The 23,683-nt window shown below is 36.7% G+C and overlaps 15 non-coding genes across 15 annotated transcripts; 8 read left to right on the forward strand and 7 right to left on the reverse strand.

Moving 5' to 3' along the window:
- Positions 1-2,251: 2,251 nt before the first annotated feature.
- Positions 2,252-2,346, reverse strand: TRNAF-GAA (transfer RNA phenylalanine (anticodon GAA)). The gene has a single exon. It is a non-coding gene; the product is annotated as a tRNA-Phe (tRNA).
- Positions 2,347-2,802: 456 nt separating this feature from the next.
- On the forward strand, positions 2,803-2,897 carry TRNAF-GAA (transfer RNA phenylalanine (anticodon GAA)). Its single transcript has one exon. It is a non-coding gene; the product is annotated as a tRNA-Phe (tRNA).
- Positions 2,898-9,230: 6,333 nt separating this feature from the next.
- TRNAF-GAA (transfer RNA phenylalanine (anticodon GAA)) lies at positions 9,231-9,324 on the forward strand. Its single transcript has one exon. It is a non-coding gene; the product is annotated as a tRNA-Phe (tRNA).
- Positions 9,325-10,062: 738 nt separating this feature from the next.
- TRNAF-GAA (transfer RNA phenylalanine (anticodon GAA)) lies at positions 10,063-10,157 on the forward strand. Its single transcript has one exon. It is a non-coding gene; the product is annotated as a tRNA-Phe (tRNA).
- A 3,192-nt stretch (positions 10,158-13,349) lies between these two features.
- Positions 13,350-13,445, reverse strand: TRNAF-GAA (transfer RNA phenylalanine (anticodon GAA)). Its single transcript has one exon. It is a non-coding gene; the product is annotated as a tRNA-Phe (tRNA).
- A 461-nt stretch (positions 13,446-13,906) lies between these two features.
- TRNAF-GAA (transfer RNA phenylalanine (anticodon GAA)) lies at positions 13,907-14,001 on the forward strand. The gene has a single exon. It is a non-coding gene; the product is annotated as a tRNA-Phe (tRNA).
- A 1,232-nt stretch (positions 14,002-15,233) lies between these two features.
- TRNAF-GAA (transfer RNA phenylalanine (anticodon GAA)) lies at positions 15,234-15,328 on the reverse strand. Its single transcript has one exon. It is a non-coding gene; the product is annotated as a tRNA-Phe (tRNA).
- Positions 15,329-16,267: 939 nt separating this feature from the next.
- TRNAF-GAA (transfer RNA phenylalanine (anticodon GAA)) lies at positions 16,268-16,362 on the reverse strand. Its single transcript has one exon. It is a non-coding gene; the product is annotated as a tRNA-Phe (tRNA).
- A 457-nt stretch (positions 16,363-16,819) lies between these two features.
- On the forward strand, positions 16,820-16,914 carry TRNAF-GAA (transfer RNA phenylalanine (anticodon GAA)). The gene has a single exon. It is a non-coding gene; the product is annotated as a tRNA-Phe (tRNA).
- A 1,259-nt stretch (positions 16,915-18,173) lies between these two features.
- TRNAF-GAA (transfer RNA phenylalanine (anticodon GAA)) lies at positions 18,174-18,267 on the reverse strand. Its single transcript has one exon. It is a non-coding gene; the product is annotated as a tRNA-Phe (tRNA).
- A 462-nt stretch (positions 18,268-18,729) lies between these two features.
- On the forward strand, positions 18,730-18,824 carry TRNAF-GAA (transfer RNA phenylalanine (anticodon GAA)). Its single transcript has one exon. It is a non-coding gene; the product is annotated as a tRNA-Phe (tRNA).
- Positions 18,825-20,063: 1,239 nt separating this feature from the next.
- Positions 20,064-20,158, reverse strand: TRNAF-GAA (transfer RNA phenylalanine (anticodon GAA)). The gene has a single exon. It is a non-coding gene; the product is annotated as a tRNA-Phe (tRNA).
- A 472-nt stretch (positions 20,159-20,630) lies between these two features.
- Positions 20,631-20,725, forward strand: TRNAF-GAA (transfer RNA phenylalanine (anticodon GAA)). The gene has a single exon. It is a non-coding gene; the product is annotated as a tRNA-Phe (tRNA).
- Positions 20,726-21,967: 1,242 nt separating this feature from the next.
- TRNAF-GAA (transfer RNA phenylalanine (anticodon GAA)) lies at positions 21,968-22,062 on the reverse strand. Its single transcript has one exon. It is a non-coding gene; the product is annotated as a tRNA-Phe (tRNA).
- Positions 22,063-22,519: 457 nt separating this feature from the next.
- On the forward strand, positions 22,520-22,614 carry TRNAF-GAA (transfer RNA phenylalanine (anticodon GAA)). Its single transcript has one exon. It is a non-coding gene; the product is annotated as a tRNA-Phe (tRNA).
- The last annotated feature ends 1,069 nt before the right edge of the window (positions 22,615-23,683 follow it).

A 23,683-nucleotide genomic window follows, 5' to 3' on the forward strand; every position in this document is an offset into this window, starting at 1 on the left:
TAAAATGAATTCATACTGAGTTACAATGTATTATCTATATGATGTTAAATTCTCATTCTCTTTTCTTTTATTGTGAATGGTTTTTATCATGACTCTTTCCTTTCTACCTCTTCCACCTTCTCTGTCTCCCCTCTCTTTCTGTTTCTCTCTCTCTAATTTATGTGTATGCATATGTGTGTGTGTTTTATTGTTACATATGTATTTTTAATGTATAATTTGTATTATGTTATAATGTATAACCTGTATTATAATGTTTACCCTAAATGTTTATGTTGGGACCCTGCTTACAAGCACTGTGCTTATTAAGGGTTTCCCTCCATTTTTGTCTCACCTGCATAGCAGAGTGAGACTATAGGCGCCGCTTTTCCGACGGCGACGGCGGCGGCGGCGTCAACACCAAATCTTAACCTGAGGTTAAGTTTTTGAAATGACAGCATAACTTAGAAAGTATATGGACCTAGTTCATGAAACTTGGCCATAAAGTTAATCAAGTATTACTGAACATCCTGCCTGAGTTTCATGTCACATGACCAAGGTCAAAGGTCATTTAGGGTCAATGAACTTAGACCATGTTGGGGGAATCAACATCAAAATCTTAACCTAAGGTTAAGTTTTTGAAATGTCATCATAAATTAGAAAATATATGGACCTAGTTCATGAAACTTATACATAAGGTTAATCAAGTATCACTGAACATCCTGCATGAGTTTCACGACACATGACCAAGGTCAAAGGTCATTTAGGGTCAATGAACTTTGGCCGAATTGGGGGTATCTGTTGAATTACCATCATAACTTTGAAAGTTTATGGATCTGATTCATGAAACTTGGACATAATAGTAATCAAGTATTACTGAACATCCTGTGCAAGTTTCAGGTCACATGATCAAGGTCAAAGGTCATTTAGGGTCAATGAACTTTGGCCAAATTGGGGTATTTGTTGAATTACAGCCATAAATTTGAAAGTGTGTTGGTCTAGTTCATAAAACTTGGACATAAGAGTAATCAAGTATCACTGAACATCCTGTGCGAGTTTCAGGTCACATGATCAAGGTCAAAGAACTTTGGCCACGTTGGGGGTATTTGTTGAATTGCCATCATATCTCTATAAGTATATTGGTCTAATTCATAAAACGTGGAAATACGAGTAACCAAGTATCACTGAACATCTTGTGCGAGTTATAGTAGTTTTCAAAATCAGCACTGCTGCTATATTGAATCGCGTGATGCAGGTGAGACGGCCAGAGGCATTCCACTTGTTAAACTATGTATCGGTATTTTATGTCATATTTTTTATGTACACTGATTTTTAAAGATGGTGAATAAATTGAAATTGAAATTGAAATATTATTTATCGTTGATGTGATTAAACTCACACATTTTCTTGCCAAAATGATTTCAATTACTGAGTGATGAAAGGATTTATCTCGGGATAATGTAGAACCACTTGCATTACTTGGATAGCAGAAAAATAACAAACATTCTGTAATGAAAGTAATTTTCTTTCTACATTAATGGATCCGAATAGATATTGATATAATACGTATAGTTTAATGTAAATGATGCAATTGTAGCAATTATTACAGTGTTTTAGAGCAACACCTCATTGCAGTTCGTCCAAGTAGATGTCAAACTGGTTCCCAAACTATAGTTTCCATGGTAACGGTTACCGTATGAATTTGGAAATGTGTAACGAATCAAATCTATGGGTGTTTCTTAGGTACCGTACGTTCTATCTACCTGCATTTTTAAAGGGGAGGTTCGCCCTGACGAACTAAAAATAGCCGACAAAAATATATACAACGCAGGTCAGTCGCTAAGTCTGCGCATCAGTTATATTTGTTGAACATTTTTCTACTTATAAACGAAAAAGAAGGAGCAAAGAAAAGATGAAAGGAAAGGGGATTGTATATGATATTTCAAAAATCTATCACAAAATCATATTTTTGTTTTAAAAAGATTTCAAAAATATACTCTCCTGCTTCGCTCTCACGCAGCTATTCAGAATATTTGTCACCGTCCTTCATGTAGTTATGGTATGGCCCCTCCAAAATTTTGGGCTCAGAACGCTTCTGGTGCCCGTTGCAGAAAGAGTTGCGTTTAAAAGCAAGCCAAAAAATCAATCGCAAGTCACAAATGCGCGCTGTTGATTGGTTGAAAATCAAGTTGCGCATCATTTTTTAGTTACGATTGATTGCAAATGACCGGGGGGAGGCTGGTATGAAACTTGGATGAAGTAATTGTAAAAATTTTACCGAAACCCGGGACAGTTCATATCTTCGTATGGTTTTGAACCAGAGACCTTCAGAACTTCAGTCTGACGCTCTCCCAACTGAGCTATCTCGGCATCTGAAAGCTATTTGTATAACTATGGATTATCAAGGGTGCTTTCTATTCAGAATAACTAACATGATATGGATGGAAGGTTTGATTATGTCATTGAAAGAAATCGTTTTCCATGGCTGTATCTTGAGAAGAATTTCGATGAAGAGGAATTTATCAATGGCAGAATGTGGAGGGCGTGAGGGAGGGTCGAAGCTTGAGCTTACAAGCCAAAATATTTGCTTTATGATACAGAATTGAGCAACAGCCAAATAAAAGCCAATTGCTGCTTTCAGCATCTGACCCACTGAATTAGAATAAAGGCCCGATGGCTCGTTTGAATTGTTTTGGTTTTGTGGGGGCGTAGGTGGTGTTGAATTAATGGCAACGACACCATCAATACAAACCCTCCAATTCATGTCCTGAACCCTGAATAGAAAGCCTCCTTGATAATCCATAGGTTTACAGGATGTTTCCAGATGCCGAGATAGCTCAGTTGGGAGAGCGTCAGACTGAAGATCTGAAGGTCCCTGGTTCAAAATCATACAAAGATATGAACTGTCCCGGGTCTCGGCAGAAATTTTGTCACGATTTTTATTTCTCAAATCAAAATCTCTCAGCCAAAATTTCACTTAACGACACGACTTAGCATACTTTCTATTAAAAAATTCTTCCTTTTATAAGGATTTTTTTATTGACATTGTAGATCGACTGGGAATATATATAGGGAAATTAAGATGCCAACATAGATGAGTTTCTTAACATTGAGAGAGCGTCAGACTGAAGATCTGAAGGTCCCTGGTTCAAACCATACACAGATAATCATGAATTGTCCCGGGTGTCGGCAGATCTTCAGTTATCACTTTAACAATAAATTTCACACCATCCCATCACAAATCCAATGACAAACATAAAAACTGCAATTTCAAAACAAAATTGATGTTGATTGAAATTGATTAGTGTTGAATTAGTCTTTATTGTATGAGGTTTATGGACAATACTGATGCAAATGACATTATAGTCCGGGTTATAATTGAGCAAGGTGCCACACGGAAAAGGAGAAATTGTCATATAGTGCTTCTAGACCATTGTTTACGCTGAATATGAATATATGAGGTAACCAGGCTGTATCCTGAAAATTAACCCGTGAGGGCGCTTTATTCAAAATGGCCGCCAAATTTTCAGAACATATGAATTTTCGTACATAGATTTTGACTTAAACATTCCATTGCCACAAAATTAGTGTCATATGAAAGACAAATAAATTTCCTACAATTTGGTACCATTTATAGGGGATAAGTAGGTCATTTGGTTGAGATTTTAAGTAGAAAACTGCATTTTTTGTCATTTTTTCCCAAAAATTGAAAATTTTGCAAATACATGATTTTACATAATTCTAAGAAAAATGACTCAAATACCTTGAAATGTTTCAGAAAACTTTATTGATATACTATTATTATGTGGATGAAATTCCAATTCTGTATCATTCTTAGCAAATTTATAAGGTATCAAACTTGAATACTTCAATTTCGGAAATGTCGCTTTTTGTATGCATTTCCATAGACTTATACGTATAACATGTATAATATGTATAATGTATAGTTAAAAATTAAATGCAATTATCTCCGCTCGTTAATCACTTGGATAGTTAAGAGTAGGATTTTCTCTATCAGCTAAATAAAACAAAATGTTGGCACATCAAGGCCTAACACTCTCATGGGGTGGGGGTGTTGAAACCCCCCCCCCCCCCCCCCTTGGCTATATCATGTTGTTGTATATTGCCTATTTATTGGAAAATCACCATTTTTTGGAGTACCCATTGAGGCAAAAGGCATTTCTGCTATACAATACAGCCACTTTAATTACTTTGAAACCACTTGGAGAGGGAAAGAGTGGCACGTACATCGAATCCAACCCCTCTCAGGGGGGGGGGGCGCTGGGGAAGTCACCCTCCCCCTTTTGCTTATTGCCAATTTATTCGGAAATTCACCATTTTGGACCCAACATTGAGGCAAAAAAGCGTTTGTGCTTTATAGTATTTTATTGCTTTGAGAAAGTAGAGTTCGTTCTACCAGCTACATAAATAAGCGCTAGCACATCGAACCCTAGCCCTCTCAGGGGCTGTCTAGGTCACCCCCTCCTCTATATCATGTATATTGCCTATTTATTGAAAATTTCACCATTTTGGATCACCCATTGAGGCATAAGGGTGTTTCTATATCATACAGCCAATTTTATTTTCTTGCAATTACTTGGAGAGAAAAGCGTAGGCTTTGCACTATCAGTTACATATTATTAAGAAGCGCTGGCACATCGAAACCTATCCCTCTCAGGGGCTGTCTAAGTCAACCCCTCCCCCTCTATATCATGTATATTGCCTATTTATTGGAAATTACACCATTTTGAATCGCCCATTGAGGCAAAAGTGCGTTTCTACTATATAGTACAGCCAATTTCATTTTCTTGCCATGACTTGGAGAGGGAAGAGTAGGCTTTGCTCTATCAGCTACATATAAACAAATGCTTGCAAAGAAAAGCCTACCCCCTCCGGGAAGCTGTTGAAATCACCCGATCCCTTTTGCATTATAGCATATTTATTGAAAAATTCACCATTTTGAAGCCCCCATTTAAGCAAAAAGGCGTTTCTGATTTATAGTTCTGCCACTTTTACTGCCTTGAAACCACTTAGGGAGGAAAGAGGATGTTTTGCTTTATCAGCCACATATAAAGAAGTGCAGGCAAATAAAAACCTACCCCCTACGGGAGGCTGTTGAAATCACCCCATCCCTTTTGCATTATTGCCTATTTATTGGAAAATTAACCATTTTGGAGCCCCCATTTAGGCAAAAAGGCATTTCCGATATATACATGTAGTTCTGCCACTTTTACTGCCTTGAAACCACTTAGGGAGGAAAGAGGATGTTTTGCTTTATCAGCCACATATAAAGAAGTGCAGCAAATAAAAGCCTACTTCCTTCAGGGTACTGTCGAAATTACCCCCCCCCCCTTGAAATTCTCCATTTTGGAGCCCCCATTGAGGCAAAAACGCGTTTCTGATATATAGTTCTGCCACTTTTACTGCCTTGAAACCACTTAGGGAGGAACGAATAAGTTTTGCTTTATCAGCTACATATAAAGAAGTGCAGGCAAATAAAAGCCTACTTCCTTCAGGGTACTGTCGAAATCACCCATCCCTTTTGCATTATTGCCTATTTATTGAAAAAATCACCACTTTGGAGCCCCCATTGAGGCAAAAAGGCGGTTCTGATATATAGTTCTGCCACTATTACCGCCTTGAAACTACTTGGAGAGGAAAGAGTAGGCTTTCCTCTATAGTCTAACAGCTACATATAAAGAAGTAGCTCTACTATATACCAGAAACACGTTTTTTGCCTCAATGGGGGCTCCAAAATGGCCAGTTTTCCCATGAATTGGCAAAAATCGTAAAAAAGGTGGATGGGGTAGCATCTATAGTCCCCTGAAGTGGGCTAGGCTTCGATATGGCAGCAATTCGTTATATAATGTATAGCTGAAAGAGGGGAACCTACTCTTTCCTCCCCAAGTGGTTTCAAGAAAGAGAAATTGGGTGTTTTATACAGCAGAAGTGCATATCACCTCAATGGGGGCTCAAAACTTGTGAATTTTCAAATAATTAGGCAATAATGCAAGAGGGGTGGGGTGATTTGACAGCCGCCCAGATGGGTAAGCTTCAATGTGCCAGCACTTCTTTATAGAGCAAAGCATAGTATTTCCTCCCTAATTGGTTTCAAGGCAGTAAACGTGACAGAACTACATATATCAGAGATGCCTTTTTACCTCAATGGGGGCTCAAAAATCGTGAATTTCCAATAAATAGGCAATGACGCAAAGGGGTGAGGGGACTGATTTCGACAGCCCCCAGAAGGGGTAGGCTTTTATTTGCCACCACAAATTTGATGTAGTTGATAGAGCAAAGCCTATTCTTTCCTCTCTAAGTGGTTTCAAGGCAATAAAAGTGGCAGAACTATTTATCAGAGACACCTTTTTGCTTCAATGGGGGCTCCAAATTGTGACTTTTTAACAAATAGCCAAATACCGAAAATTAGTGGGGTAACTTCTACAGCCGCCTGAAGGAGATAGGCTTCGATTTGCCAACACTTCTTTATATGTAGCTGATAGAGCAAAGCCTTCTCTTTCTTCTCCAAGTCATTGCAAGGAAATAAAATTGGCTGTACTATATAGTAGGAACGCGTTTTTGCCTAAATGGGTGATCCAAAATGGTGAAATATCCAATAAATCGGCAATATACATGATATAGAGGGGGGGGGGTGACTTAGACAGCCCCTGAGAGGGCTAGGGTTCGATGTGCCAGTGCTTATTTATATGTAGCTTGTAGAACAAACTCTATTCTTTCCTAAGTGGTTTCAAATCAATAAAATGGGGTGTACAACAAAGCACAAACGCTATTTGGCCTTAATGTTGGGTAAAAAATTGGGAATTTTCAAATAAATATGCAATATTAAGCAAAAGCCCCCCCCCCCCCCCCCCCCGAGAGGGGTAGGCTTCGATGTGCCACTTCTTTGGATGTAGCTGGTAGAACAAAGCCTGCTTTTTCCTCTCCAAGTGGTTTCAAAGTAATCAAAGTGGCTGTACAGTATAGTAGAAATGCCTGTTTTTGCTTCAATGGGTGCTCCAAAAAACAGTGATTTTTTCCAACAAATAGGCAATATACAACAACATGATATAACCAAGGGGGGGGGGGGGCTTCGACACCCCCACCCCATGAGAGTGTTAGGCCTTGATGTGCCAACATTTTGTTTTATGTAGCTGATAGAGAAATCCTACTCTTAACTATCCAAGTGATTAACGAGCGGAGATAATTGCATTTAATTTTTAACTATACATTATACATATTATACATGTTATATGTATTAGTCTATGGAAATGCATACAAAAAGCGACATTTCTGAAATTGAAGTTTTTAAGCTTGATACCTTATAAATTTGCTAAGAAGAATGATACAGAATTGGAATTTCATCCACGTGATAATAGTATATCAATAAAGTTTTATGGAACATTTCAAGGAAATTGTTTCATTTTTCTTAGAATTATGCAAAATCATGTATTTGCAAAATTTTCAATTTTTGGGAAAAAATGACAAAAAATTCAGTTTTCTACTGAAAATATCAGCCAAATGACCTACTTATCCCCTATAAATGGTACCAAATTGTAGGAAATTTATTTGTCTTTCATATGACACTAATTTTGTGGCAATGGAATGTTTAAGTCAAAATCTATGTACGAAAATTCAAATGTTCTGAAAATTTGGCGGCCATTTGGAAAAAAGCGCCCTCACGGGTTAATTTTCAGGATACAGCCTGGTTACCTCATATATTCATATTCAGCGTAAAAAAACTGGTTTAGAAGCACTATATGAAAATTTATCCTTTTCCGTGTGGCACCTTGCTCAATTATAACCCGGACTATTATTAAAAGCTCAAATTCATGTAAACCCTGGATAGAAAGCATCATTTTAATTGATAATCCAAAGGTTTATAAGAAGTTCTCAGATGCCGAGATAGTGCATCAGACTGAAGATCTGAAGGTCCCTGGTTCAAAACTTCACAAATATGATTCTGGACTTCCCGGGTCTAGCTAGACAATTTTTTTTACAATTGCTTTTTACCCAATTTTATACAACCACCCCCCCCCCCCACGATGAAAAGTAGCGTAGTGAATGCCTCAAATACATATCTGTCATCCCTGCATCATAATTTATTATGACAAAAAATTGCCCAATCTATACTTTACTATCTAATTTATTTTTAGAGACAGGATGAGCCGTAGGCAATTTTTGCATTAGCCTTGTCCCTTATATACTCTTGCAGACGTCTGGTTGATAATCATTCGTAATTGAATATCTAACATACATTGAATATGCTTTCCAGTGAGTGGATATCGGGAGGTGATCTTTTTAGCGCTTAGTGCATATATACAAGATATTTATCGTCCAAAAAGAGAACTATTTAATACAAAGCCCAGAGAATTCGCCAGAGTAAAAAGTAAAAATATCATACATAATAGATGAACCCTCAATAATTATTGTGTGAATCGTGAGAAAATGAAGCCCGAAACGGAATTGTCCGCATATTGTGCTGAAAATTCCCCCCCCCCCCCAAAAAAAAAAAAAAAAAAAAAAAAGAAGGCAGCGACGATTATTTATCAGAAAATAAAAGTGCGGGGAACCAAAGTGGCGATTTCGGCGAACGGTGCAGCTTTAATACCGTCTTATTAAAACTTATAAATAATCATTTTCCAAAATTCTGCCGAGACCCGGGAAAATTCATATCTTCTTATGATTTTGAACCAGGGACCTTCAGATCTTCAGTCTGACCATGGACCTAACATGGACCTAATATGTCCATGGTCTGACGCTCTCCCAAATGAGCTATCTCGGCATCTGAAAGCTTTTTGTATATCAATGGATTATCAAGGGTGCTTTCTATTCAGAATAACTAACATGATATGGATGGGAGGTTTGATTATGTCATTGAAAGAAATCGTTTTCCATGGCTGTATCTTGAGAAGAATTGCTGTGACGAGGAATGTATCGATGGCAGAAGGGGTGGGGGAGTGAGGGAGGGTCGACGCTTGAGCTTACAAGCCAAAATATTTGCTTCATGCATACGAAATCGAGCAACAGCCAAATAAAAGCCTAGCAAAAGCAATTGCTGCTTTTTAAGCATCTGACCCGCTGAACTAGAATAAAGGCCCGATGGCTCGTTTGAATTATTTTGGTTTTGTGGGGGCGTAGGGGGTGTTGAATATTAATGGCAACGACATCGTCAATACAAAACCTCCAATTCACGTCCTGAACCGTGAATAGAAAGCCTCCTTGATAATCCATAGGTTTACAGAATGTTTCCAGATGCCGAGATAGCTCAGTTGGGAGAGCGTCAGACTGAAGATCTGAAGGTCCCTGGTTCAAAATCATACAAGATATGAACTGTCCCGGGTCTCGGCAGAAATTTTGTCACCATTTTTATTTCTTAAATAAAAATCTCTCAGCCAGAATTTCACTTAACAACAAGACTTAGCATACTTTCTATTAAAAAATTCTTCCTTTTATAAGGATTTTTTTTATTGACGTTGTAGATCGACTGGGAATATATATAGGGAAATTAAGATGCCAACATAGATGAGTTTGTTAACATTAAGAGAGCGTCAGACTGAAGATCTGAAGGTCCCTGGTTCAAAACCATACACAGATATGAACTGTCCCGGGTGTCGGCAGATTTTCAGTTATCACTTTTACAATTAGTTTCACACCATCCTATCACAAATTTAATGATAAACAGTGAGACTGCAATTTTAAAATAAAATTAATGTTGATTGAAATTGATTATAGTGTTTAATTAATCTTTATTGTATAAGGTTCATGGACAAGATTGATGCCAATGACATTATCAAAACCTCCAATTCATGTGAACCCTGGAGAGAAAGCATCATTTTAATTGATAATCCAAAGGTTTATAAGAAGTTACCAGATGCCGAGATAGTGCATCAGACTGAAGATCTGAAGGTCCCTAGTTAAAAAAAAAGGCCCGATGGCTCGTTTTAATAATCTTGGTTTTGTGGGGGCGTAGGGAGTGTTGAATATTAATGGCAACGACACCATCAATAAAAAACCTCCAATTCATGTCCTGAATCCTGAATAGAAAGCCTCCTTGATAATCCATAGGTTTACAGGATGTTTCCAGATGCCGAGATAGCTCAGTTGGGAGAGCGTCAGACTGAAGATCTGAAGGTCCCTGGTTCAAAATCATACAAAGATATGAACTGTCCCGGGTCTCGGCAGAAATTTTGTCACCATTTTTATTTCTTAAATCAAAATCTCTCAGCCGACATTTCACATAACGACACGACTTAGCATACTTTATATTAAAAATTATAAGGATTTTTTTATTGACATTGTAGATCGACTGGGAATATATATAGGGAAATTAAATGCCAAAATAGATGAGTTTGTTAAAATTAAGAGAGCGTCAGACTGAAGATCTGAAGGCCCCTGGTTCAAAACCATACACAGATATAAACTGTCCCGGGTGTCGGCAGATTTTCGGTTATCACTTTTACAATAAATTTCACACCATCCTATCACAAATTAAATGACAAACAGTGAGACTGCTATTTCAAAATAAAATTGATGTTGATTGAAATTGATTAGTGTTAATTAATCTTTTTTTTTTTTTTTTTTTTAAACCCTTCCACAGGGGTCCTTTATTGAAATCACTATAATACATATTTTTTGACAATACATGATTAAATAATTAACACAGTATATGACACACAAGTTGAATATGTACAATACAATATTCCATGAAATTGTCGTAACATTTGTATAAAAAAAGCAAAATCAAAGTGCAAAGGAAAGAAAAAATCCATACAAAATACATATATATATATATATATATATATATATATATATATATATATATGCATCTTAGAATGATATCTGATATACTTAATGTAATAAAGTAAAAGATGACCACCTTTTATGAATTTCTTCTCTTTCAGATTTGTTTTATATATATACTTTTCCATACCATAATAAGATTTTATTTCAGACAAAATATGGTCGAAAACTGGAAGACAGTGTTTGCATTTTGCTGCAAAAATTTCTTTTCTAACGATTATAAAAATATAATTAAGAGCACCATTGTCGTTTCCGTAAAAACCGAATAGTTTATTCTGGTTTGAAATTTTGATATTCAAATTGTTACGAGAAAACCAAATTTCGAGTTGAGACCATATTTCGTTTGTGTGGGCACAAGAACAAAAAATATGCATAATAGTTTCTTCATAATTATAACAAAAGGTACATAAGTTATCTGTAACAAATTTAAATCGTAACAAAGCATCTTTCATATAAATAATTCTATTCACTATTTTGAACTGAAACCATCTCATGTTGACATCTGTAGTTGAATAAAAAGGTATTTGATAGTAGAACCTCCATATCGTGTTGTCAAAGTCAAACGTCTGTTTCCATTTGATGAGACTTTTACAATCTTTCAACTTATACTTCAAAAAAATATTGTAAATGTGAGCACAACCTTTTTTTACTTTAATTATCAAAAATAGTGCTTCTGGAATAATAGGTTCCATAGCTTTTGGTATTACATGTTTATTGAAACCATATCGAATGGCGCTGCACAGGCCATAATATTGAAGAAAATTGACGTGTACATTGTATTTGCGTTGAAAATCAAAATATGAGAGAAATTTTCCATCTGTTCCCAAAATATCATTAACAAAACGCACCCCATTAGCACACCAAGACCTGAAAAATATTACATTATTATTCATTTTAATTTTTGGATTATTCCAAAGGGCTTGACATGCAACGTCATCAACAATAAGGCGGGAAAGATCTGAAAAGGCCAACAATACCTGTGCCCAAAATGGGTTATTCATTGATATAGCAAGTGATTTATAATGCTCAGCCCCCATGAATAATTGAAAAGATGTATATGCTGCAGGCAAAAATGATTGAAACATGTGAAAAGTAAAATTTTCAGAACAAGAAATGAACCTTCTTATCCATGAAATTTTTAATGATTTGGAATGGATAAAAATATCAGTCATCCTAACACCACCCTCACTATACGGTTGACACATTTGTTTCCTACTTATTTTATCAGGTTTGCCTTCCCATATAAAGTCGTAAAAACATCGGTGAATATCATTCATAATTTCTAATTTTGGTTCTGGAAAAGATAAAAACAAGTAATTCAATTTCGGTATAAATATAGATTTAACAATGGTTACCCTCCCTAAGGGAGTCAAAGATCTTTTTCGCCATACCGCCATCTGACGTTTTATTTCTTTAAACTTTTCTTGATAATTGTAATCGACCATTTTTGATAGTTCAACTGAAAAGTCTATACCTAGGTACCTAAAATATCCTTCCGAAATCCAGTTCAGTTTGTACTCGTGTAAAATCTCTTTTTTGAAAGTTCTATTCTTCCCAATCCATATCACCTGGGTTTTAGTTATGTTAATTTTGAGGTTGGATATTTTTTCAAATTCATCAAGTGTATCAAGAGCACATTTTAAATCTTGTTCTGAACCATTGAGTGTCAAAAGGGTATCATCTGTATATTGTAACACTTTAAGTGTTTTCCCATTAATATGCATTCCCTCTAGTTTGTCTGAGTGTCGAATTAAAATACCAAGAATCTCACTGACTAACAAAAAAATTAATCTTTATTGTATAAAGGTCATGGACAAGATTGTTACCAATGAAATTATCAAAACCTCCAATTCATGTGAACCCTGGATAGAAATCGTCCTTTTCATTGATAATCCAAAGGTTTATAAGAAATTCTCAGATGCCGAGATAGTGCATCAGACTGAAGATCTGAAGGTCCCTTGTTCAAAACTTCACAAATATAATTCTGAACTTCGGGTCTCGGCATTTTTTTTTTTTTTACAATTGCTTTTTACCCAATATCAACCTCCCCCCCACCCCCCATGAAAAGAAGCGTAGTGAATGCCTCAAATACATATCTGTCATTCCTTCATCATAAATTATCATGACGAAAATTTGCCCTATCTATACTATGCTATCTACTTTATTTTTAGGGACAAGATGACCCGTAGACAATTTTTGCATTAGCCTTGTCCTTTTTATACCGGTGAGTGGATGTCGGGAGGTGTTTTTTTTTTAGCGTTTAGCGCATATATACAAGATATTTTTCGTTCAAAAAGAGAACTATTTAATATAAAGCCCAGAGAATTCGCCTGAGTAAAAAGTGAAAATATCATAAATAAGAGATGAACCCTCAATAATTATTGTGTGAATGGTGAAAAATTGAAGCCCGAAACGGATTTGTCCGCACATTGTGCTACAAATTTGAAGGAAAAAACAGCGACGAATATTTATTACAGAATAAAAGTTCGGGGAACTGAAGTGACGATTTCGGCGAATGGTGCCGCTTTAATACCGTTCTATTAAACCTTATAAATATTCATTTTCCAAAATTCTGCCGAGACCCGGGAAAGTTCATATCTTCGTATGATTTTGAACCAGGGACCTTCAGATCTTCAGTCTGACGCTCTCCCCAACTGAGCTATCTCGGCAACTGAAAGCTTTTTGTATCACTATAGATTATCAAGGGAGCTTTCTATTCAGAATGACATGATATGGTTGGGATTAGATTATGTCATTGAAAGAAATCGTTTCACATGGCTGTATCTTGAGAAGAATTTCAGTGACGAGGAATTTATCGATGGCAGAAGGGTGAGGGGTGAGGGAGGGTCGAAGCTTGAGCTTACAAGCCAAAATATTTGCTTTATGCATACGGAATTGAGCAACAGCCAAATAAAAGCCTAGCAAAAGCTATTGCTGCTTTTCAAGTATCTGACCCACTGAACTGAATAAAGGCCCGATGGCTCGCTTGAATTATTTTGGTTTTGTGGGGGCGGAGGGGGTGGTGAATTAATGGCAACGACACCATCAATACAAACCCTCCAATTCATGTCCTGAACCCTAAATAGAAAGCCTCCTTGATAATCCATAAGTTTACAGGATGTTTCCAGATGCCGAGATAGCTCAGTTGGGAGAGCGTCAGACTGAAGATCTGAAGGTCCCTGGTTCAAAATCATACAAAGATATGAACTGTCCCGGGTCTCGGCACGAATTTTGTCACCATTTTTATTTCTTGAATCATAATCTCTCAGCCAAAATTTCACTTAACGACACGACGTAGTATACTTTCTATTATTATTTTTTTTCCTTTTATAAGGATTGTTTTTTGACATTGTAGATCGACTGGGAATATATATATAGGGAAATTAAGATGCCAAAATAGATGAGTTTGTTAACATTGAGAGAGCGTCAGACTGAAGATCTGAAGGTCCCTGATTCAAAACCATACACAGATATGAATTGTCCCGGGTGTCGGCAGATTTTCAGTTTATCACTTTAACAATAGATTTCACACCATCCCATCACAAATTCAATGACAAACAGTGAGACTGCAATTTCAAAATAAAATTGATGTTGATTGAAATTGGTTGGTGTTGAATTAATCTTTATTGTATAAAGGTCATGGACAAGATTGATGCCAATGACATTATCGAAAGCTCCAATTCATGTAAACCCTTGATAGAAAACATCTTTTTAATTGATAATCCAAAGGTTTATAAGAAGTTCTCAGATGACAAGATAGTGCATCAGACTGAAGATCTGAAGGTCCCTGGTTCAAAACTTCACAAATATGATTCTGAACTTCCCGGGTCTCGGCAATTTTTTTTTATAATTGCTTTTCACCCAATTTCACCCTCCCCCCCCCCCCCCGATAAAAAGAAGCGTAATAAATGCCTCATGTCATTCCTTCATCATAAATTATTATGACAACAATTTGCCCTATCTATACTATGCTATCTAATTTATTTTTAGGGACAAGATGACCCGTAGACAATTTTTGCATTAGCCTTGTCCCTTTTATACACGTGCAGACGTCTGGTTGATAATCACTCGAAATTGAATATCTAACATATAGTACATTGAGTGTGCTTCCCAGTAAGTGGATGTCGGGAGGTGTTCTTTTTAGCGCTCAGTGCATATATACCAGATATTTATCGTCCAAAAAGAGAACTATTTAATACAAAGCCCAGAGAATTCGCCTGAGTAAAAAGTAGAAATATCATAAATAATAGATGAACCCTCAATAATTATTGTGTGAATCGTGAGAAACTGAAGTCCGAAACGGATTTGTCCGCATATTGTGCTACAGATTTGAAAAAAACAGCGACAATTATTTATCAGAGAATAAAATTTCGGGGAATCGAAGTGGCGATTTTGGCTAATGATGCCGCTTTAATAGCGTTCTATTAAACCTTATAAATATTCATTTTCCAAAATTCTGCCGAGACCCGGGAAAATTCATATCTTCTTATGGTTTTGAACCAGGGACCTTCAGATCTTCAGTCTGACGCTCTCCCAACTGAGCTATCTCGGCATCTGAAAGCGTTTTGTATCACTGTGGATTATCAAGGGCGCTTTTCATTTAGAATAACATGATATGGATAGGAGGTTTGTCATTGAAAGAAATCGTTTTCCATGGCTGTATCTTGAGAAGAATTTCGATGAATTTATCGATGGCAGAATGGGGAGGGAGTGAGGGAGGGTCGAAGCTTGAGCTTACAAGCCAAAATATTAATATGCCAACATAAATGAGTTTGTTAACATTGAGAGAACGTCACACTGAAGATCTGAAGGTCCCTGGTTCAAAACTTCACAAATATAAATCTGGACTTCCCGGGTCTAGTCATTTTTTTTCAATTGCTTTTTACCCAATTTCATACACTCCCCCAACGATGAAAAGTAGCGTAGTGAATCCCTTAAATACATATCTGTCTTCCCTTCATCATAATTAATTATGACAAAAATATGCCCTATCTATACTTTACTATCTAATTTATTTTTAGAGACAAGATGAGCCGTAGGCAATTTTTGCATTTGCCTTGTCCCTTATATACTCTTGCAGACGTCTGGTTGATAATCATTCGTAATTGAATATCTAACATACATTGAATATGCTTTCCAGTGAGTGGATATCGGGATGTGATCTTTTTAGCGCTTAGCGCATATATACAAGATATTTTTAGTCCAAAAAGAGTACAAAGCCCAGATAATTCGCCAGAGTAAAAAGTAAAAATATGGTAAATAAGAGATGAACCCTCAATAATTATTGTGTGAATCGTGAGATAATGAAGCCCGAAACGGAATTGTCCGCATATTGTGCTAAAAATTTGCCCCCCCCCCCAAAAAAAAAAAAGACAGCGACAATTATTTATCAGAAAATAAAAGTACGGGGAAACAAAGTGGCGATTTCGACGAACGGTGCAGCTTTAATATCGTCTTATTAAAACTTATAAATATTCATTTTCCAAAATTCTGCCGAGACCCGGGAAAATTCATATCTTCTAATGGTTTTGAACCAGGGACCTTCAGATCTTCAGTCTGACGCACTCCCAACTGAGCTATCTCGGCATCTGAAAGCTTTTTGTATCACTGTGGATTATCAAGGGCGCTTTCTATTTAGAATAACATGATATGGATGGGAGGTTTTTTATTGAAAGAAATCGTTTTCCATGGCTGTATCTTGAGAAGAATTTCGATGACGAGGAATTTATCAATGGCAGAATGTGGAGGGAGTGAGGGAGGGTCGAAGCTTGAGCTTACAAGCCAAAATATTTGCTTTATGATACAGAATTGAGCAACAGCCAAATAAAAGCCTAGAAAAAGCAATTGCTGCTTTTCAGCATCTGACCCACTGAATTAGAATAAAGGCCCGATGGCTCGTTTGAATTATTTTGGTTTTGTGGGGGCGTAGGTGGTGTTGAATTAATGGCAACGACACCATCAATACAAACCCTCCAATTCATGTCCTGAACCCTAAATAGAAAACCTCCTTGATAATCCATAAGTTTACAGGATGTTTCCCGATGCCGAGATAGCTCAGTTGGGAGAGCGTCAGACTGAAGATCTGAAGGTCCCTGGTTCAAAATCATACAAAGATATGAACTGTCCCGGGTCTCGGCAGAAATTTTGTCACCATTTTTATTTCTCAAATCAAAATCTCTCAGCCAAAATTTCACTTAACGACACGACTTAGCATACTTTCTATTAATTATTCATTTTATAAGGATTTTTTTATTGACATTGTAGATCGACTGGGAATATATATAGGGAAATTAAGATGCCAACATAGATGAGTTTCTTAACATTGAGAGAGCGTCAGACTGAAGATATGAAGGTCCCTGGTTCAAACCATACACAGATAATCATGAACTGTCCCGGGTGTCGGCAGATCTTCAGTTATCACTTTAACAATAAATTTCACACCATCCCATCACAAATCCAATGACAAACAGAAAAACTGCAATTTCAAAATAAAATTGATGTTGATTGAAATTGATTAGTGTTGAATTAGTCTTTATTGTATGAGGTTTATGGACAATACTGATGCAAATGACATTATTAAAAGCTCAAATTCATGTAAACCCTGGATAGAAAGCATCATTTTTATTGATAATTCAAAAGTTTTTAAGAAGTTCTCAGATGCCGAGATAGTGCATCAGACTGAAGATCTGAAGGTCCCTGGTTCAAAACTTCACAAATATGATTCTGGACTTCCCGGGTCTAGGAATTTTTTTTTACAATTGCTTTTTACCCAATTTTATACAACCAACCCCCCCCCCCCCCCCACGATGAAAAGTAGCGTCGTGAATGCCTCAAATACATATCTGTCATCCCTTCATCATAATTTATTATGACAAAATTTTGTCCTATCTATACTTTATTATCAAATTTATTTTTAGAGACAAGATGACCCGAAGGCAATTTTTGCATTAGCTTTGTCCCTTTTATACACTTGCAGACGTCTGGTTGATAATCACTCGAATTGAATATCTAACATATAGTACATTGAAAGTGCTTCCCAGTGGGTGGATGTCGGGAGGTGTTCTTTTTAGCGCTTAGTGCATATATACAAGATATTTTTCGTCCAAAAAGATAACTATTCAATATAATGCCCAGAGAATTTGCCAGAGTAAAAAGTAAAAATATCATAAATAATAGATTAACCCTCAATAATTATTGTGTGAATCGTGAAAAAATGAAGCCCGAAAAAGAATTGTCCGCATATTGTGCTGAAAATCCCCCCCCCCAAAAAAAAAAAAGACAACGACGATTATTTATCAGAGAATAAAAGTTCGGAGAACCGAAGTGGCGATTTCGGCGAACGGTACCGCTAGAACACCGTCTTATTAAAACTTATAAATATTCATTTTCCAAAATTCTGCCGAGACCCGGGAAAGTTCAATATTCGTATGATTTTGAACCAGGGACCTTCAGATCTTCAGTCTGACGCTCTCCCAACTGAGCTATCTCGGCATCTGAAAGCTATTTGTATAACTATGGATAATCAAGGGTGCTTTCTATTCAGAATAACATGACAAAGATGGGAGGTTTGATTATGTCATTGAAAGAAATCGTTTCCCATGGCTGTTTCTTGAGAAGAATTTCGATGACAAGGAATTTATCGATGGCAGAAGGGGTGGGGGAGTGAGGGAGGGTCGGTCGACGCTTGAGCTTACAAGCCAAAATATTTGCTTTATGCATACGGAATTGAGCAACAGCCAAAAGCAATTGCTACTTTTTAAGCATCCGACCCACTGAACTACTGTATAATATAGGCCCGATGGCTCAGTTGAATTATCTTGGTTTTGTGGGGGCGTAGGGTGTGTTGAATATTAATGGCAACGACACCATGAATACAAACCCTCCAATTCATGTCCTGAACCCTGAATAGAAAGCACCCTTGATAATCCATAGGTTTACAGCATGTTTCCAGATGCCGAGATAGCTCAGTTGGGAGAGCGTCAGACTGAAGATCTGAAGGTCCCTGGTTCAAAATCATACAAAGATATGAACTGTCCCGGGTCTCGGCAGAAATTTTGTCACCATTTTTATTTCTTAAATCAAAATCTCTCAGCAATAATTTCCCTTAACGACACGACATAGTATACTTTCTATTGAAAATTCTTCCTTTTATAAGGATTTTTTTTACATTTTAGATCGACTGGGAACATATATAGGGAAATGAAGATGCCAAAATAGATGAGTTTGTTAACATTGAGAGAGCGTCAGACTGAACATCTGAAGGTTCCTGGTTCAAAACCATTAAAAGATATGAACTGTTCCGGGTGTCGGCAGATTTTCAGTTATCACCTTAACAATAAATTTCACACCATCCCATCACAAATTCAATGACAAACAGAAAGACTGCAATTTCAAAATAAAATTGATGTTGATTGAAATTGATTAGTGTTGAATTAGTCTTTATTGTATGAGGTTCATGGACAAGATTGATGCCAATGACATTATCAAAAGCTCAAAATCATGTAAACCCTGGATAGAAAGCATTATTTGTATTGATAATCCAAAGGTTTATAAGAAGTACTCAGATGCCCAAATAGTGCATCAGACTAAAGATCTGAAGGTCCCTGGTTCAAAACTTCACAAATATATTTCTGGACTTCCCGGGTCTAGCTAGGCAATTTTTTTTTACAATTGTTTTTTTCTCAATTTTATACAACCACCCCCACCCCCCCCCCCCCGATGAAAAGTAGCGTAGTGAATGCCTCAAATACATATCTGTCATCCCTTCATCATAATTTATTATGACAAAAATTGCCCTATCTGTACTTTATTTTTAGAGACAAGATGAGCCGTAGACAAATTTTGCATTAGCCTTGTCCCTTATATACACGTGCAGACGTCTGGCTGATAATATCACTCGAAATTGAATATCTAACATAATGTACATTGAGTGTGCTTTCCAGTGAGTGGATGTCGGGAGGTGTTTTTTTAGCGCTTAGCGCATATATACAAGATATTTTTCGTCCAAAAAGAGAACTATTCAATATAAAGCCTAGAAAATTCGCCTGAGTAAAAAGTAGAAATATCATAAATAATAGATGAACCCTCAATAATTATTGTGTGAATCGTGAGAAATTGAAGCCCGAAACGGATTTGTCCGCATATTGTGCTACACATTTGAGAAAAACAGCGACAATTATTTATCAGAGAATAAAAGTACGACGGGGAACCGAAGTGGCGATTTTGGCTAATGATGCCGCTTTAATAGCGTTCTATTAAACCTTATAAATATTCATTTTCCAATATTCTGCCGAGAACCGGGAAAGTTCATATCTTCTTATGATTTTGAACCAGGGACCTTCAGATCTTCAGTCTGACGCTCTCCCAACTGAGCTATCTCGGCATCTGAAAGCTATTTGTATAACTATGGATTATTAAGGGTGATTTCTATTCAGAATAACATCATATGGATGGGAGGTTTGATTATGTCATTAAAAAAAATCGTTTTCCATGGCTGTATCTTGAGAAGAATTTCGATGACGAGGAATTTATCAATGGCAGAATGTGGAGGGAGTGAGGGAGGGTCGAAGCTTGAGCTTACAAGCCAAAATATTTGCTTTATGCATACGGAATTGAGCAACAGCCAAATAAAAGCCTAGCAAAAGCTATTGCTACTTTTTAAGCATCTGACCCACTGAACTACTGTATAATAAAGACCCGATGGCTCGTTTTAATTATCTTGGTTTTGTGGGGGCGTAGGGAGTGTTGAATATTAATGGCAACGACACCATCAATACAAACCCTCTTATTCACGTCCTGAACCCTGAATAGAAAGCCTCCTTGATAATCCATACGTTTACAGGATGTTTCCAGATGCCGAGATAGCTCAGTTGGGAGAGCGTCAGACTGAAGATCTGAAGGTCCCTGGTTCAAAATCATACAAAGATATGAACTGTCCCGGGTCTCGGCAGAAGTTTTGTCACCATCTTTATTTCTTAAATCAAAATCTATCAGCCGAAATTTCACTTAACGACACGACATAGTATACTTGAAAATTCTTCCCTTTATAAGGATTTTTTTTTACATTTTAGATCGACTGGGAACATTTATAGGGAAATGAAGATGCCAAAATAGATGAGTTTGTTAACATTGAGAGAGCGTCAGACTAAAGATCTGAAGGTCCCTGGTTCAAAACCATACACAGATATGAACTGTCCCGGTGTCGGCAGATTTTTAGTTATCACTTTAACAATACATTTCACACCATCCCATCACAAAGTCAATGACAAACAGAAGGACTGCATTTTCAAAATAAAATTGATGTTTATTGAAATTGATTAGTGTTGAGTTAGTCTTTATTGTATGAGGTTCATGGACAAGATTGATGCCAATGACATTATCAAAAGCTCAAATTCATGTAAACCCTGGATAGAAAGCATCATTTGTATTGATAATTCAAAGGTTTATAAGAAGTTCTCAGATGCCGAGATAGTGCATCAGACTGAAGATCTGAAGGTCCCTGGTTCAAAACTTCACAAATATGATTCTGGACTTCCCGGGTCTAGCTAGACAATTTTTTTTACAATTGCTTTTTACCCAATTTTATACAACCACCCCTCCCCCCAAAAAAAATGAAAAGTAGCGTCGTGAATGCCTCTAATACATATCTGTCATCCCTTCATCATAATTAATTATGACAAAAATATGCCCTATCTATACTTTACTATCTAATTTATTTTTAGGGACAAGATGAGCCGTAGGCAATTTTTGCATTTGCCTTGTCCCTTATATACTCTTGCAGACGTCTGGTTGATAATCATTCGTAATTGAATATCTAACATACATTGAATATGCTTTCCAGTGAGTGGATATCGGGATGTGATCTTTTTAGCGCTTAGCGCATATATACAAGATATTTTTAGTCCAAAAAGAGTACAAAGCCCAGAGAATTCGCCAGAGTAAAAAGTAAAAATATGGTAAATAAGAGATGAACCCTCAATAATTATTGTGTGAATCGTGAGATAATGAAGCCCGAAACGGAATTGTCCGCATATTGTGCTAAAAATTTGCCCCCCCCCAAAAAAAAAAAAAAGACAGCGACAATTATTTATCAGAAAATAAAAGTACGGGGAAACAAAGTGGCGATTTCGACGAACGGTGCAGCTTTAATATCGTCTTATTAAAACTTATAAATATTCATTTTCCAAAATTCTGCCGAGACCCGGGAAAATTCATATCTTCTAATGGTTTTGAACCAGGGACCTTCAGATCTTCAGTCTGACGCACTCCCAACTGAGCTATCTCGGCATCTGAAAGCTTTTTGTATCACTGTGGATTATCAAGGGTGCTTTCTATTTAGAATAACATGATATGGATGGGAGGTTTTTTATTGAAAGAAATCGTTTTCCATGGCTGTATCTAGAGAAGAATTTCGATGACGAGGAATTTATCAATGGCAGAATGTGGAGGGAGTGAGGGAGGGTCGAAGCTTGAGCTTACAAGCCAAAATATTTGCTTTATGATACAGAATTGAGCAACAGCCAAATAAAAGCCTAGAAAAAGCAATTGCTGCTTTTCAGCATCTGACCCACTGAATTAGAATAAAGGCCCGATGGCTCGTTTGAATTATTTTGGTTTTGTGGGGGCGTAGGTGGTGTTGAATTAATGGCAACGACACCATCAATACAAACCCTCCAATTCATGTCCTGAACCCTAAATAGAAAGCCTCCTTGATAATCCATAAGTTTACAGGATGTTTCCCGATGCCGAGATAGCTCAGTTGGGAGAGCGTCAGACTGAAGATCTGAAGGTCCCTGGTTCAAAATCATACAAAGATATGAACTGTCCCGGGTCTCGGCAGAAATTTTGTCACCATTTTTATTTCTCAAATCAAAATCTCTCAGCCAAAATTTCACTTAACGACACGACTTAGCATACTTTCTATTAATTATTCATTTTATAAGGATTTTTTTATTGACATTGTAGATCGACTGGGAATATATATAGGGAAATTAAGATGCCAACATAGATGAGTTTCTTAACATTGAGAGAGCGTCAGACTGAAGATCTGAAGGTCCCTGGTTCAAACCATACACAGATAATCATGAACTGTCCCGGGTGTCGGCAGATCTTCAGTTATCACTTTAACAATAAATTTCACACCATCCCATCACAAATCCAATGACAAACAGAAAAACTGCAATTTCAAAATAAAATTGATGTTGATTGAAATTGATTAGTGTTGAATTAGTCTTTATTGTATGAGGTTTATGGACAATACTGATGCAAATGACATTATTAAAAGCTCAAATTCATGTAAACCCTGGATAGAAAGCATCATTTTTATTGATAATTCAAAAGTTTTTAAGAAGTTCTCAGATGCCGAGATAGTGCATCAGACTGAAGATCTGAAGGTCCCTGGTTCAAAACTTCACAAATATGATTCTGGACTTCCCGGGTCTAGGAATTTTTTTTTTACAATTGCTTTTTACCCAATTTTATACAACCAACCCCCCCCCCCACGATGAAAAGTAGCGTCGTGAATGCCTCAAATACATATCTGTCATCCCTTCATCATAATTTATTATGACAAAATTTTGTCCTATCTATACTTTATTATCAAATTTATTTTTAGAGACAAGATGACCCGAAGGCAATTTTTGCATTAGCTTTGTCCCTTTTATACACTTGCAGACGTCTGGTTGATAATCACTCGAAATTGAATATCTAACATATAGTACATTGAAAGTGCTTCCCAGTGGGTGGATGTCGGGAGGTGTTCTTTTTAGCGCTTAGTGCATATATACAAGATATTTTTCGTCCAAAAAGATAACTATTCAATATAATGCCCAGAGAATTTGCCAGAGTAAAAAGTAAAAATATCATAAATAATAGATTAACCCTCAATAATTATTGTGTGAATAGTGAA

This window comes from Lytechinus pictus, chromosome 1, assembly GCF_037042905.1.
Source record: "Lytechinus pictus isolate F3 Inbred chromosome 1, Lp3.0, whole genome shotgun sequence".
NCBI lineage: Eukaryota > Metazoa > Echinodermata > Echinoidea > Temnopleuroida > Toxopneustidae > Lytechinus > Lytechinus pictus.